Source organism: Mixophyes fleayi, chromosome 1 (genome assembly GCF_038048845.1).
Source record: "Mixophyes fleayi isolate aMixFle1 chromosome 1, aMixFle1.hap1, whole genome shotgun sequence".
Lineage (NCBI taxonomy): Eukaryota > Metazoa > Chordata > Amphibia > Anura > Limnodynastidae > Mixophyes > Mixophyes fleayi.
In genome coordinates, this window is record NC_134402.1 from 304,363,152 (window position 1) to 304,379,199 (window position 16,048).

Consider the following 16,048-nt stretch of genomic DNA (forward strand, 5'->3'; position numbering starts at 1 on the left):
ATCAATTCAGTAACTTCAATAAATTTAAAACATTAAATTAATATATACAGTATAACTACTAAACGTGGTAAGATTGTTACCAGTTTATAGCAGAATTATTACAGAAAATTCTACATTTGTAACTTTTAATGAGGAAAACAGAACATAAACATCTTTCTTATAGTCTACAACAAGGGATTTTTATAGACTGTTTTTTATTTAACTTACCTACAACCACTTACCTGTCATTGTTCAGTACCAATGGAAAAGTAAAAAATACACTAAACTGTTCTAGAAGATGCTATTTCACTCACAATTAAAATGCTGGCACAGAAGTGCAAATGGAACTGGTCTAATCTGCTCTAATAAATTCACCACCTTCCAGACAATCGGGGCTCAGCCATTTTATTGGTGGGGGGAGTAGTGTAGCAAAAAAAATAATAAAAAAATAGATCTACTCACGTGATCGCGGCGCCGGCGTGCCTCCTCCTCCCTCCTCTCTGCTCTGTTTACACTGAATGTTGGGCATGACGCCATCAAGTCACGCCTGACATTCAGTGAGGAGCAGCGCAGAGAGGACCAAGAAAGAAGCAAGAAGACAGAAGAGAAGAAAGAAGCTAATAAAAAGGTAAGTAAAAAAAGGGAGGAAATCAGAAAAGCACAGTATGAGGGAAAAGGGGGGGGGGAAGAGGCACAGTAAGAGTAAAAGGGGGGAGATACAGTAAGAGAAAAAGGGGGGGAGAGGCACAGCATGAGGGGGGAGGCACAGCATGAGAAAAAAGGGGGGAGAGGCACAGCATGAGAAAAAGGGGGGGAGAGGCACAGTTTGAGAAAAAAGGGGGAAGCACAGCATGTGGAAAAAGGGGAGAGGCACAGCATGAGAAAAAGGGGGGAGAGGCACAGTATGAGTAAAAAGGGGGGAGAGGCACAGTATGAGAAAAAAGGGGGGGGAGGCACAGCATGACAAAAAGGGGGGGAAAGGTACAGCATGAGAAAAAAGGGGGAAGAAGCACAGTATGAGAAAAAGCAGGGGAGAGGCATAGCATTAGGAAAAAGGGGGGAAGAGAGGCACAATAGTGGGCACTATTAATTTAAGATGGGGTGGTTTGGGGGCTACTGAATGTGGGGGGAGTTTGGGGAGAATGAGGTCTCTTTATTAAATGTGCCTATGAATTATTTAATGGCAGTGATGGTTGCGGGAAATAGGTATATTTCTAAAATGTAAATACTATTAATTTATTGCTGGGGCTGTTTGCAGGGAGGGAAGTAGGTTTATGTATTAAATGTGAATACTATTATTTTAATGTTGGGGCTGGAGGAAGGCCTAATTTTTAATCATGGGTACTATTTATTTAACGCCGGGGCTAACTTTAATTTTCTAAATGTACCCATTTTTTTTTCCAAATAGGGCCCCTAACATTCCAGGATCCAGACAAGCCGCAACTAAAGAAACCTGCAGCCACGGGTGGTGAAAGTGAGAAGAACAGGTAGGAGAGAGCAGCAGAGTGTGTGAAATGTTGTGATTCTAGTGGGACAATCTCAATTTTTTGGTGACCGTTCAATGGTGTACAACACAATGCAGGTCTGTAGGAGGGTGGGCTGGGCACACCCAATGATGCATAGCCACGCCCCCAATTGTATGAACACTAGCAATTTGTGTGCGGCGGCGCAAATTTTTTTTACATTCTCAACTATAAGGGGGCCCCATGAAGTTGTTGGCCCTGAATTCCTCTTGGCAGCCCTGCATACAGGGACTAAACGTAGAAACCAGGTAGATTATTGAGTCAGTGATTCTGTACAATAGAAACATGATTTGCACTCCTTGTAAAAACTGGCCAATCACAGTGCATGGAATATAAAGAAGCCCCTCTGGCACACATTCAACCATGTAATATAGGGTTTTTAAACAAATACCCAAGCAATACATTTTCATCTCAACTGGTGGCATTTTTACAATGCATTATATTTTCTGCACTTGTCACCACCACTGGTCAGTCTGTCTATTCCTTCTTATTGAATTGTGTATTGTATTGGGAAGCCACAATATCATGTTTATTGTATTGTTTGACATTTATGTTATAGAGCATGGGTCGGCAACACTTGGCACGTATGCCAGATGGACCACTTTTGTCTGGCACGTGGAAGCTCCGCAGCTGCCTCACTAAATCAGCAAAAATGGCCAAAACAGAGTTGCTACGCATGAGCAGCAGCTCAGTTTCACCATTAATCGGCTGCTTTAGTGCAGGTATTACTCTGGAACTGAAGACGTGTGTCCAAAGGTAAGTATGAGGCACACTATGTACTGGAGGCACAACTATGTGGCATACTATGAATTGGGGGCATAACTATGTATATATCTATCTATCTATATATATATACTCACATATACGCAACGGACACATCTGGGCTTGACTAGATTTTAGCCAGCACACTGATAGAAAAAGGCTGCCAACCCCTGTTATAGAGAATGATTTGAAGCAAAGTAACCCCCAACCCACAAAAAACTTCCCTTAAACCATAGCGTTGGGTTTTTTTGGCTATAAGTCCAGTAACGCATGACAGTAACGAATGAAACTAATAGATTAATTTCTATTATTCCCTTGACCAAATTGTGAAACAGAGCTTTCTTTATTTAGTCACATATTTACAGGCTTTTCTGCCAGTATATCAAGTCAAGCGTTGGTGTTAATAAAGCACATCTGAAATTACAATTAATGCCAGTGACAATTTCCATCAGTTTGAGGATGAGAATGATGAGACAGTAGTATTGCAATATGATGGTCATCCTCAGAGAGTTGTCCTTGTTGATGGTGATGAAGATGTACTTGATGAGCTTTTATGTAAGTGCATCTGAGGACAGTTGTAAATGTCAATTTTAAAGCAGCAATCCCATGAAAAAATGTGGTGTGTTTAACATAAATTACTGTGGCAGCTATAAGTTTTTTCCTTATCTTGTTCTTTATTTCTTCAGGCTGCTATTAATGAATTACAATTCTGCACAGTTTCCGTAGTATCACATGACTACCATGGCAACCACAGTTATACTGCACATGATGTAATGAGTAATGAGCAGAGCGGCTTTGAAATGCACCTCTGAGCTTAGTCTGCATTATAAAATAGGTTGACATAAAAAAAATAACTTTTATGTACCCTCTCAAGCTATTACTCACTCGCTGTGCTGTGATGCCAGTTCCTTCCACAGAGATCATAGATGGATGAGCTGCACATGCAACACCAGCATTTGCAAGACTGCGTGCGCACCCCAAAAAGCAAACGCACCAGTGCTGGTTAAGGATACCACACTATCACCACCCACTCAAGCAAGCAGGGGTTATACATGGTTGGATTGATTTTGCTCATTCCGACTGATTAGATGTCTTTGTATGAGAGCAAAGCTTGTATGAGAAGGAAGGCTAAATGCAATTATGCACTACATTTGCAAATTCGTGGAATGTATATACTATATTACACCTGGGAGGACAATGACATATTCTGCTGTGTAGCATGATTGAGGTAGGACTGGGAACATGTTAAGAACAAATTCCGCGGGTTTGAAAAAGTGGAGATGTTGCCTATAGCAACCAATCAGATTCTAGCCGTCATTTTGTAGAATGCACTAAATAAATGAAAGCTAGAATCTGATTGGATGCTATAGGCAACATCTCCACTTTTCCAAACCTGCAGTTTAGTAAATCTAGCCCTTAGTGTTGAACTCATTTAGACTTCGGAGTAAATCCAAATTTTGCATCCTGGCAAAACAATGTTGCACTGCAGGTGGGATTCAAAATATTCAGACAGATTTAGAGTTGGGAAGGGGACGTGCCTTACCTCCAGGGCCGTGGAAAATATTCTTGGGCCCAATGAGGCTGCTACTTGGGCCACCCACACTCATCTTATAGGGAGCGATGTGATCACAGGATCTCGCATCGTGCATGAAATCGCTCTATGCATACCCAGAATGGGGGGCACACCTGAGCATGCAGATTTGCATGATTCTGCCACTTACACCAGTCTGTGCATGGAGAGGTGGGATAGTGCAAGATGGGGGCATTCCAACCTAGGCTGAGTACAGTAAGGACGAAGAGTTTTTTTATGTTTAATACCAAATGCGTTGCTGCACATGAAACAAATGTTTAAAAACATAGGCACAAGTGCATCGTAAGTGTTTTTGATGTATGTCTGGAGTAAATTAGGATTATATACTGCAGATGTTATGACTCAGCATATGGGCATAAATATGCAATTTTTATGACCTGTTTGATTAGCATAAATTACGCCCATTTTGCAGCCAACTCTGCATCAGGCCCATAATTGGCAAAAAAGGATGATGCATGCGGAGCCGAGAGGATTATTACAACGTGGACCAATAGGAAGTGAAGCCTCACCATGATCCCCACCATGGGCCCCAATGGATGGAAGGTTCCTGTATACTTTTACCCATCCTACCCCTCTCAATGTTCCTGACATTAAATCAGTGTTAAAATAAAGCTGCCCAGTATTTGTGTGTTACATGCAAAAGCACACTTACACTACATGGATTAAAGGGCATAAATGAGCTCTGAACATTTATTTTATTTACTAGAAAATGTAATTATAAAGCAATGTGCTTATGCTTTCAACACCACATAATTGCTTCATGTTTGTCATGCCCTATCACTCTTACATACAAACACTTAATGGAGACAAGGTAAGGCCAAAGTGAGCTTACATTTTATTTTTAAGACAACAACAAGAACAGTGCCACCTGGTGCCCAAATATTCCTTAAATACGTTACATATGTGACACACATTTTTAACACAGCAGTATCAGTGTTTAAGCTGTCAACGGGCATTCCAGGATATTACTAGACATAGCAATGCCTGCTCATTTGATGTGATGCACATACAAGGCTTCTTTTCATGTCTATCACTTAAAGGGGCTGTACACCCTCATATGGACACCATTCACAGGGAAGAAGTGGGCATTCCTGGCTGAAGAGGGTGTCACACATTATTTGATGTAAGCATCGCATGTTTGCCATCCAATAATGTACCACCAGGGTGGTACACAACAATGACACAAAAACTCCCATCTTGATGCACATAAACACTTGCTTTGCACCTGTAAATGACCTAAACATTTTCATCAAAGTACAGAGTCCCTTTAAGAATTTGGTACAGTTCTATCTCTGAAATGGAATGGGTTACAGGAAACGTACACAGATCATTTAAAAATATTGGCCGCTGCTACTTTCTTCTTATTTCTCTGTTCAGGTTCATTATTGATTTGCAAAGAGGGTGCCAAGGATTAAAGTGATATACAATACTACTAAACACTGCAGTATTTGCACTTGTAGGAAGAGCTCAATCAGCAGTCACCTACTGCGTATTCCAAATAAAATACAATTCAAAAGCTTAAAGGGGAAGGTTTATGGTTTGTTTACTAAACCTTCATATATGTATCAGTTATTCTAGCGTTCAGTTAAGAGTGCATGATACTCCGGAGACTTTAGCTTGCTGATACAGATACAGATAATCTCTACCTGACTCTCTCCTTTATTAGCACAATAATTATTTTCTGTTTCATTGTAACTAAAATAAAGGTGTATTTTACCTTCACTGACAATTATGCAATCCAGTACGGAATCATTTCAAAATGAGTCATGTGACAAATGTGTTATATAAATGATGGGGGTGACATCAGTATCTAAATATAAGTGGTGACATCGCTACTCACTCAAAATGAGGATATATGTTACAAGATATTTTACATATAATCATGTCACTTGTGCAATGTGCGTGTAGGGACATGTATAATAAAACTACCACTAGAATAACAATCCTGTGCTTTTTCCAGTGATTCCTACTTTTGTTTCCCTTAATCCCACTGTTGTTTTGAGACATGTATATTTTTTATATGCTGGTTTGGATTTTTTGGGTTTTAAGTAAAAATAAATGATAAAATCTCTTCTAATTGAAAACCAGCTGATGAATTTTGATTGAAAGAAGAAATAAAGCACTATTGCATTTACATCTACAAACGAGCTAATTATTTTAAATTCTTAAATATTACACCCCTGTTCTGTACCTTCTTCTGGGTTTAACCTCTATGAACGTATTACCCTGTGTGTATGTTTAATAAATATATCTTCTGATTTTGAAAAGGGCACTAAATATAAAAATGAAATGTCTTTACTTAATCCAGTGCAAACACATAAGTCTATCCCAGCTGCTCAGATTGTACAGGGCTTCACTGAGAAGCCTTACTGGGGAACCAGTTCTCCCACAGTTTGGCTGTCCCCTCCTCCAGTCTATAGATCACAGGGGAGTAAGACCATGGCATTGCAGGGCACCTTTAATGTATCAGTATAATAGCAGCAACAAGCTGTCCAGCCAAAGATGAGGTAACCTCAGTGTGGGGGAACTGTGCTTTTCAGCAAGAATTCTCAGGGAACACATCTCAGGGTACACAGTCTACACGTAAATGAAGACCTGTGCTGCAAAAGAAGCTATATTCTAAGCAATATGAACATACTGGACCTCATTTAGAGTCGGACACAAAGTCCGTTTAAGAAGCATAGGAGTGGGGGTGTGCCGCAGCTTGGTAGGGTATTACGAGTGGCAAGCAACCCCAGTTGCGTCCCACTCTTAATATCCTATGGAGCTGCGAGCAGTTCCCGCAGCTAGCTAACGCTTGCGCCACCTAATTCCTGCCGCACAGCTTAGCCCTGTTTTGACGTGTGTTGCGTCTGCGCCTCACTGCGACTAGGATTTATTTACATGGTCACGTATGTTGTAACCCTTCACAGCGCACTTTGGTCCTGGGTATATCCTAGGTCGTCAGCTTTCACACTGTCCCCATGTTTGCCGAGCATTATCAAATTGAGTCATTAAAAGGGGACAGCAGAGGCTCATATAGATGACATAGCAGAGGTCAACGAGCTGCTTTCAACAGAACCCAAGTAGAATAACCCGGGAACACCTTTCATACTGCAGCGTATCCGGCTCCAACACGGGATTAACCCAGGTCACATGACCCAGGTTGACCCATTCACACCTACACACTACCTGTGTTATTCCCGGGTCCATGCCTCGGTGTGAAAGGGGTACTAATGAGAGTGGGCTAGATGCACAAATGCATTTAGGTATGCACTCATATACAAAAACAAGATTTGGGTTTACAGGATGAGACTATTTAAGTGAGGTTTAAGGACCATTTAGGGAGTATTTAGTGGGGGGTTATTCACATTCTCAGCTATGGAGGAAGCTAGTTGTTGGCCTATGCTTTAAATGGGATGTTAATGAACCCTCCAAGTGCGCTTTACATTGGGAAAAAACATTTTTAGGCTCATTTTGACCAATGTTGAAAAAAGAACTTTGAAATACACAAAAGTGTCATAATAATAGTGGTGTAATAAAAAAAATCTTGATGTCTCCTCAATCTCATAATTCATTGAAGACATAAATGACGCTAAACCAAGATAGTGGTCCTACAGTGTTAATAGGATGGACTTTATAATGACATTCTGGTCTTTCTGCTAAGGACATTTCCAGACAGATCCATGAGCCTGTAAAAGTAAGTGAAGACTTTCCCAGAGAATGTACTAAAACCAAAATGTGGGCAATGTATGCATGTGAAAGGTGGACAAGTAGGCAACTATCTGTACTAGCAAGATCACAGGATTTGGATGATGAGTAACTACAATTGCCCTATGTAATGAGATGGAAGTCGTTGCCCCCTCTGGTTGTAATGTTTAACAATGCAACAGTACCTAGGAATGAGTATGTGCTTATTATATCTGCCTCACAACACTGGGGTCATGAGTTTGATTCCCGACCATGGCCTTATCTGTGTGGAGTTTGTATGTTCTCCCTGTGTTTGCGTGGGATTCCTCCCACACTCCAAAACCATACTGGTAGATTAATTGGCTGCTATTAAATTGCCCTTAGTCTCTCTCGGTCTATGTGTGTGTATGTTAGGGGATTTAGATTGTAAGCCCTAACAGGTCAGGAACTGATGTGAGTGAGTTCTCTGTACAGTGCTGCAGAATTAGTGGCGCTATATAAATTGATGATGATGATGATATATGGAAATATATCAGTGCTATTTCTCAGAGTAGTGTAATATTAATGAAGACTATAATCTAAGGCAATTAATTCATTCATTCAGTTGGACAAAACACCTGTATTTTTCATGAAACGTGTAAAAAACAGCTTTATTAATTTTCTCTGTAGATTTCAATTTAGTAATTTTCTCTTAACTAATTTTCACCAGTGTCCACAGTGTGCTTGGCAGTGAACATCCTACTCCATCATCACCCTAGGCCAGCCCCTGCTTCAACTGCCCCGAGAGACACTCTGCATATGAACAGTACTAACTACTAGTATTGCGTAGTTATAGATGCATTGAAGAACTAACCCTTGACACATCAGAAATGCGGCATCAGCACAGAACTTAAAACTGACCAACCTGCGTCATTGTTTGGGGGGGGGGGGGGTTTATATACAAAGCTTTTTACTTTTTTATTTATTAACTATAAAACATTTTTAAAATGTGTCATGTTTCCTTAATTTGCAACATACTATTTTGCATTTTAAATACTTTTCAATAATTGTCAACTAATAAAGTCTGGGCTATAAGAACAGCTTATAACAATTGCATCTAAGAGGCATAAATGAAGAGGAATTTTATTGTGGAGTTGTTCAATATTGAAAAATAGGGACGGCCCCTGAAAATTGAGGGACTGCTGGAAACTATTGGGTCTCTGCACGTTTGTACTGAAACACCTACTAAGCCCCAATGTTTCATCTGTTAATGTTATTAGCTTTCTAGAGTTATCCATCAAATTACCGAATGGGGCTTGTTTGTATAATGTATACAATAAATTAGCGTGTTTCAATACTGTTATAATAATGTCCCGACATTAACATACATGTGTATTATAGTGTAGCAAATAAGGGAACGCAGTTTTTATCACTGAAGATAGTACTGCTTAATGGATAATCTTCGTCACAGTTCTTCAGTCCATACGATTTCCCTCGTTTTGACACCTTATACCTTCATGTAAAATAATTGTGACTGGACCTCAATCAAGCAAAATCTGTCAATAAAGCATCTATGTTTTATTTTTAAAGGGCCATTTGAACATATTCTTTAAGAATTCTTTAAGAATTCCTATTGAACAACAGAGTATCTATTTAATTGATGTATTCATTTAATATGCTATTTCTTATTTAACATATAAAAACAGTTTTTAAAAACATACTGGGTAACCTTTTGCTTGTATAATTAAAGCCTGCACAAACTGACTGATTGACTGTTCATTATAGTATGTAAGCATCCGAGATTATCTGATTATCTAACTTTAGATGGCAGCCAAAGCTACATCACATGGGAGGTTAAATATCAGGGTACGGTATACTGGCTGCAAATCAGCTGTAACAATATGTGTCAAAGGGTCCTATCACTATTTTATACACATTGCTGCTAAACCCACATCTCTCACAAAATGTCTGTAAACAATATCACCTCATTAAAAAAACATTGCTCAATTGTTATTTCTTTTTTTATTACATTACTTATAACTGCCTTCTTCTGTATCCCAATCATAATGTATTCAGAATCATGTTAGCATCTTTTTAATGTAATATAGGACTTAGAGTACGTGATTGATTTCCCGTTTTGTGGAATCGAAAGCCTCAACCATATTAGACGTCAAATTATTCTAAATAATGTATATATTATCACAATGGCTGGCAGCATTAACTTCTTATACTACATGTGTATTGCCTGTTACAATTAAACAGGCAAAATTTGCAAATACAAACATTTTATTTTGTCATAATATTATGTAAATTGCAGCTACAAAACCCTGCTGACCCCCCCAAACGTAATCTCTTTTTTTTTTTAACCATACACTGCCTGAGATTGAGAGAACTAAGCTGATTTAAAGGATGTGGTGTTTCAGTATCTCTTTTCTGAATCACCTCGGATCAGAAAATCAATGGTAATGTTTAACAGGAGCCCAATAATCAAAGGCCAGATTTCCTCCCTTATAACATCCCACACCGGCTAGGCTGTTATTCTTTAAAGTTTAGAAAACAAAGCAGAGAGGTCTAATTGCTTCCCTTGTGCAAAGTATTGATCCTAAATCAGGATTATGGTACATTAACTGAAAATATCCTCCACAGAACTGGGACGGATTTGTCTTCTTATGTTGCTATCCTGCTGGGCATACATTGTACCAGCAGTGAGAGGGGGAGAGAGGTACAGAGACAGAAACATCTTTATCTCATCCTATGTAAAATTCCATAAGGATCAGGTAAAACACTTCTCTGCCTGATCAGCACAAAAATACTCAACACTGCATTCAACCTACAGCAAGATGTGCATGTGTACTGTAAATTATGCATATGTGTAAGCATGTATAAAAATCTACATACAGCAAATATTTGTCTCCAAATTATTATAGAGACCGCACACACTTAAATGACACTAGATATTTCATCATCTAGCCCCAGTAAAACATTCATCATAATATTTTAACGTGTACAGTACCCAAAGGTGTTGATGTCGATGCTACTGACCTTAATTCTCAAATTCAACTGGATCATTTTTTTTTTTAATAAACAGCATCAGCAACATCGCACCAGAAATGTACATTGTACATGGTAAAATGCAGGAGAATTACCTGGTAAGGAACAAATCAGCAACGGAGATCTTCAGATTTTTGCTGTCATAATACAAGCAGAGCTGCCTTTTTAATCTGGATCTGGGTGGCAAGGAGCTGTCCCTTCTGTGACAGATATTTGCAGCTCAATCTGCTGCACTGTGTGAGCCCGGCTCACTACTGTTGCCTTGTGCTGCTTGGATTTGCTGTGTGCTTCTTGCTGTACTCTCCGGCTTCTCCCAATTCTCTCTCTCTCTCTCTCATCAATCTCCCTCGCTCTCTCTCCCCTCCCCCTCTGTATGTTACTGCCTGGGCCTTGGTTGATGCTTTTGCCACAGTACCTTGGCTACACTGTCTTTTCAGCCTGTAGGATGCACTGGCTCCAGCCCCTGCTTCTGCTTCTGTTTCCCTAATGGCGACTGCACAATCAAAGAAGCTTTTTTTTTTTTTTTTTTTTTTAAGTGCCACCTACTGAATGTTCATGAGAACATTCCTTTTTTTTTTCAGGCACACTTGATATTTCTAGTTAACAGGTTTGGAACAAATATAGATCTATGTGATGGAAAACTTAATGTACAGAAAGTGCAGTGTGATTCAGCCTGCTGAGAACGTATAAATATAGTGCGCATCCATGACTATTAGAACCTATTTTAGGATTGGGCTTAAAAAAGTTTGGTTTTATTTTAAACCTGATTTGGTACATATTAGCAATATTACCTGCGCCATTCAACAATTGAAATATGTGAACTCTACAGTACTGATGACCACTACTTATTTCGAAATACTACACTAAGTAACAGTCCAATTTTTTATTACAGTAAATGGTATTTATGCAAATACTAATTAAAAACTAATTGCATATGGGCAGTAGGTTAATAATGTTGAGGCTCAATGACCAAATCATCATCATCATTTATTTATATAGCGCCACTAATTCTGCAGCGCTGTACAGAGAATTCATTCAATCATTACGACATTTATGGGATTCTATTACAAATACATTCAACATTATATTTGACTATTTCAATTCACAACATAATGAAATATTTGTAATGTGGTGATAAGATGTTATCACACAGACAAGTAAGTATTTGGGGATATACAGAAGAAGAATGGGAGGAAAAATTATGTTTTCTTAGAACCTGTCACAGGGGAACCTAGGGATTTTCATTAGGTACAAACTAATAGATCCGAATTGTTTTCTCCACTCCACCATTTTTCCAGGAGTGGGTGCAGCAAGTTACCATACTTATCAGCCTGACTAGTATGCTAATCGTTGAATTCAACAGAGACCTCTGTCATCACTGACTCTACAGCTCCACTCAATTTACAACAGTGACCTTAACACAGGCAGGCCACCTTAGACATAATGAAACTTACTCTCATCTCTAGATACTTCTTAGGGAGCGTATCCTTTACAGGTACCAGGTATTGAGATATACACGACTCCTAAGTGCGCATATGTTTGGGGCCCTGAGTGCATCCTACTCTAAGAGAGACCCAGAGTTAGCAGTGATTCAACAGTGTGCTGCTGAGCTGAGTGATCAGCATACAGGGTGAGTACCTGTGAAACGCTACTGATATAGTGTTGTGCAGCCACTTACTTGGGGTGCCATGTTGTGTGGTACCCTATTAACTGTTGCCCTCCTCTTCTGCTCCACCTATGGTGTGGGTGTGGAATTCACAGCCAGAGGGACCCCTGAATTCTCAGGTGTTTATACACAGATACAATGGAGCGGACATTAGTAGTGCTGCAGTGCACATTTAAATAAAAATTGAGCACCAGGCCATCTCAGTTAAAATGAAGACAAAACTTTATTACAGCCTCTTCTCCTCCAGCACTTAAGCATATCGGTTGCAGTAACATTTCATTAGAAAATGCCAAATCTTCCGACCAACACTTAACAGCAATAAAACAGTTCTGGCAGTTCATATACCCAGTGCTCTGGGTGCAGCAGCCAGCCAGTTATACAAACATGCAGACAGTAGGCATGGACCATATTGACCTATTGACAGAATCTATGGGCTGATGTCTGTAATACATGTAAGCGGAATGTGAAAAAGATATTAGGCCATGTTTGCAAACTTAACCAGGGATGTTGGGTTATTTATAACAAGATACACAGGATAGAGAAGTATATCTTGCTGGTATACTGTAGGCAGTCAATAGTCGTGTTGATATAGGTTAGAGATAACAGTCTCAGGGAGGCATGACATGCATGACAGACCTCTACACCTCCTTGCAGTAGCGTTAGCTATTCTCCCCCTGCGCAATATATTCAGGGAACAGAAGAAGTCACTGCACCTCCATGCAGTTTTGTTGTGGGGGTCGTGCATGGGTAATAGGTATCTGCGGCTAGGTACATTGCACATGTGCAGAAGGTATCTGTATGGGCCAGACCGCGTCTGGTCCTCAGTAAAGGAGAGACAGCTTGTAGCACTGATCACTCCCAACATACTAGAGGTTCTTGTACTTTTCCCCTATTATCCCATTATCTAGGGACTCTCCTCTTTCCTCTTTCTTGTACTTCATAGCCTACACCAGGCACCCCCTCTACAACTTGTAGCCAGGCTGCCTTCATGCAGTGACCCACGCCTCATGGTAAGGGGGGTACCATGCTGATGCTGGCAATTCATTTTTACTGAACACTTTCTGCTTCCAAATATTACTTTCCAGTGACCAGAGCTTCTCTCACTCCAGTCTCATAGTCTCTCACAACACTCCTCTAACTGCAGAGTGTAACCATGCTGCTGTACATCAATACATCCCCCCCTAATTCTCAGCCCCACATAGCATCTGGCCATGAACCCTCTCCCAGGGTGCTGTCACTCTTAATTACTTAAACAAGGGGCCTTAAATATTGGGGCTCTCTCCCCTCTTTTCTGCTTACAATGCTCCCTCGTGGCAGCCACCACACACTCGCCCCTTTCTGTTGACTTCTTCTTTGGGACTCTTCCCCCTCAACATTAATTTTTTTATTGTGGCCTCTTCTGAGATCCCCCTCTGGCACTGCCCCAGTCAGGAGCTTTCATTCACTGCAATCCTGCGGCATCCCCCTATCAGAGTGGGACGTGCGACAATTTCCTTAGTATATCTATGTGAAATCACGCTGTGCATACCCAGAAAGTGGGCGCGCACATATGTGACCGATGTTGGACTGGGGCATGAAGGGCTCACCAAGGGAATGCAATGATAAGGGCCCATAAAATTGCGCGTGCAGGTCGGCGTACCACTGATGGGTTGGGAGTGGGGTAATATTTATTGGGTAACACTAAAACGTGCTGCAGTCAAAACCACTGCTTGTCTACCATACGCAACAAGCTGTGTGACAGATTGATTTAGAGGCGGTGAAGGCTAAACAGACCAAGTTGCAGGAGGGTAGTTTGAAGTGTAGATGGAGGGACAGGGGAGGGGATATTGGGCATGGAGGATGTGGAACAAGAGGGATAGGGGAGAACAGGAGGGGGAAGATGATGAGATAGAGTAGAGCACTGTTTAACAACTCCAGTCCTCAGGGACCCCTAACAGTCCTAAGGGACCCCTAACAGTGCAGGTTTTCCAGGTGACCAGTGAAATAATTAGGACCACCTGTGGATCTTTCAAAATGTGTCAGTTAATAATGAATACAAATGTGCTCCAGCAAGGAGACATGGAAAACATGCACTGTTAGGGGTCCCTGAGGACTGGAGTTGGGAAACACTGGAGTAGAGGATGGAGAATAAAAGGGGGAGGGTTGGGGAGGTATGGTAGGATGCAGGGCCGGACTGGCCATCGGGCACTTCTGGCAAATGCCAGAAGGGCCGATGGCTGGATGGGCCGGCCCGACTCCTCCCGTCTTCTTGGTGGCTGGTTCCTCCCCAGGAACCAGCCACCTCTGCTGCGCGCTCCTCAGCTCCCTCCCCCGTTATGCTGTGCACTGGTGCACTGTCACAATGGTGAGTTTCCTGTTTTTTTTTGGTTTGTTTTTTAATGAAGGGGTGGGGGGTGCTGCGATTTTCGGGGGGGGGGGGTCACGTGGGTGCCCTCATTATCGCGCGGGGGGGTCAAGAGTGTGGAAGAGCCATGAGGTGCTGGGATAGCCAGGGGGTGCTGGGAGAGGGGGTGAGAGCCATGGAGTGCTGGGAAAGGGGGTGAGATAGCCAGGGGGTGCTGGGAGAGGGGGTGAGAGCCAGGGGGTGCTGGGAGAGGGGGTGAGAGAGCCGAAGGGGGTGCTGGGAAAGGGGGTGAGAGAGCCGAAGGGGAAGAGGTGCTGTGAGAGAGGTGAGAGAGCCAGGGGGTGCTAGGAGAAGGAGTGAGAGAGCCAGGGGGTGCTGGGAGAGGGGGTGAGAGCCAGGGGGTGCTGGGAGAGGGGGTGAGAGAGCCAAAGGGGGTGCTGGGAAAGGGGGTGAGAGAGCCGAAGGGGAAGAGGTGCTGTGAGAGAGGTGAGAGAGCCAGGGGGTGCTGGGAGAGGAGGTGAGAGAGCCAGGGCGTGCTGGGAGAGAGGGTGAGAGAGCCAAAGGGGTGCTGGGAAAGGGGGTGAGAGAGCCGAAGGGGAAGAGGTGCTGTGAGAGAGCCAGGGGGTGCTAGGAGAAGGGGTGAGAGAGCCAGTGGGTGGTGGGAGAGGGGGTGAGAGCCAGGGGGTGCTGGGAGAGGGGGTGAGAGCCAGGGGATGTTGGGAGAGGGGGTGAGAGCCAGGGGGTGCTGGGAGAGGGGGTGAGAGAGCCAGGGGGTGCTGGGAGAGGGGGTGAGAGAGCCAAAGGGGAAGTTGTGCTGGGAGAGGGGGTAAGAGAGCCAAAGGGGAAGGGGACGCTGGGAGAGGGGTGAGAGAGCCAGGGGGTGCTGGGAGAGGGGGTGAGAGCCAGGGGGTGCTGGGAGAGGGGGTGAGAGCCAGGGGGTGCTGGGAGAGGGGATTAGAGAGCCAAAGGGGGTGCTGGGAAAGGGGGTGAGAGAGCCAAAGGGGAAGGGGGTGCTGGGAGAGAGGGTGAGAGAGCCAGGGGGTGCTGGGAGAGGGGGTGAGAGAGCCAAAGGGGAAGGGGGTTCTGGGAGAGGGCATGAGAGAGCCAAAGGGGAAGGGGGTGCTGGGAGAGGGGGTGAGAGAGCCAAAGGGAAAGGGGGCGCTGGGAGAGGGGGTGTGAGAGCCAGGGGGTGCTGGGAGAGGGGGTGAGAGCCAATGGGTGCTGGGAGAGGGGGTGATAGAGCCAAAGGGGAAGGGGGTTCTGGGAGAGGGGGTGAGAGAGCCAAAGGGGAAACGGGGGGTGAGAGAGCCAAAAGGGAAGGGGGCGCTGGGAGAGGGGGTGAGAGAGAGCCAAAGGGGAAGGGGGCGCTGAGAGAGGGGGTGAGAGAGCCAGGGGGAAGGGGGCGGTGGGAGAGGGGGGGAGAGAGCCAGGGTGGTAGGGGGTGCAGGAAGAGGAGTGAGAGAGCCAGAGGGTAGAGGGTGCAG

General features: G+C 43.1%; 1 protein-coding gene across 1 annotated transcript in view; it reads right to left on the reverse strand.

Annotated features, from left to right (window-relative positions):
* The window catches only part of DIRAS2 (DIRAS family GTPase 2), a 28,533-nt gene extending 17,503 nt beyond the window's left edge, over positions 1 to 11,030 (reverse strand). Inside the window, exon 1 of the mRNA XM_075211138.1 lies at positions 10,650 to 11,030. The gene's annotated coding sequence lies outside the window, so the exon portion shown is untranslated. The remainder of the gene's footprint in view (positions 1 to 10,649) is intronic.
* Between the last annotated feature and the right edge of the window lie 5,018 nt (positions 11,031 to 16,048).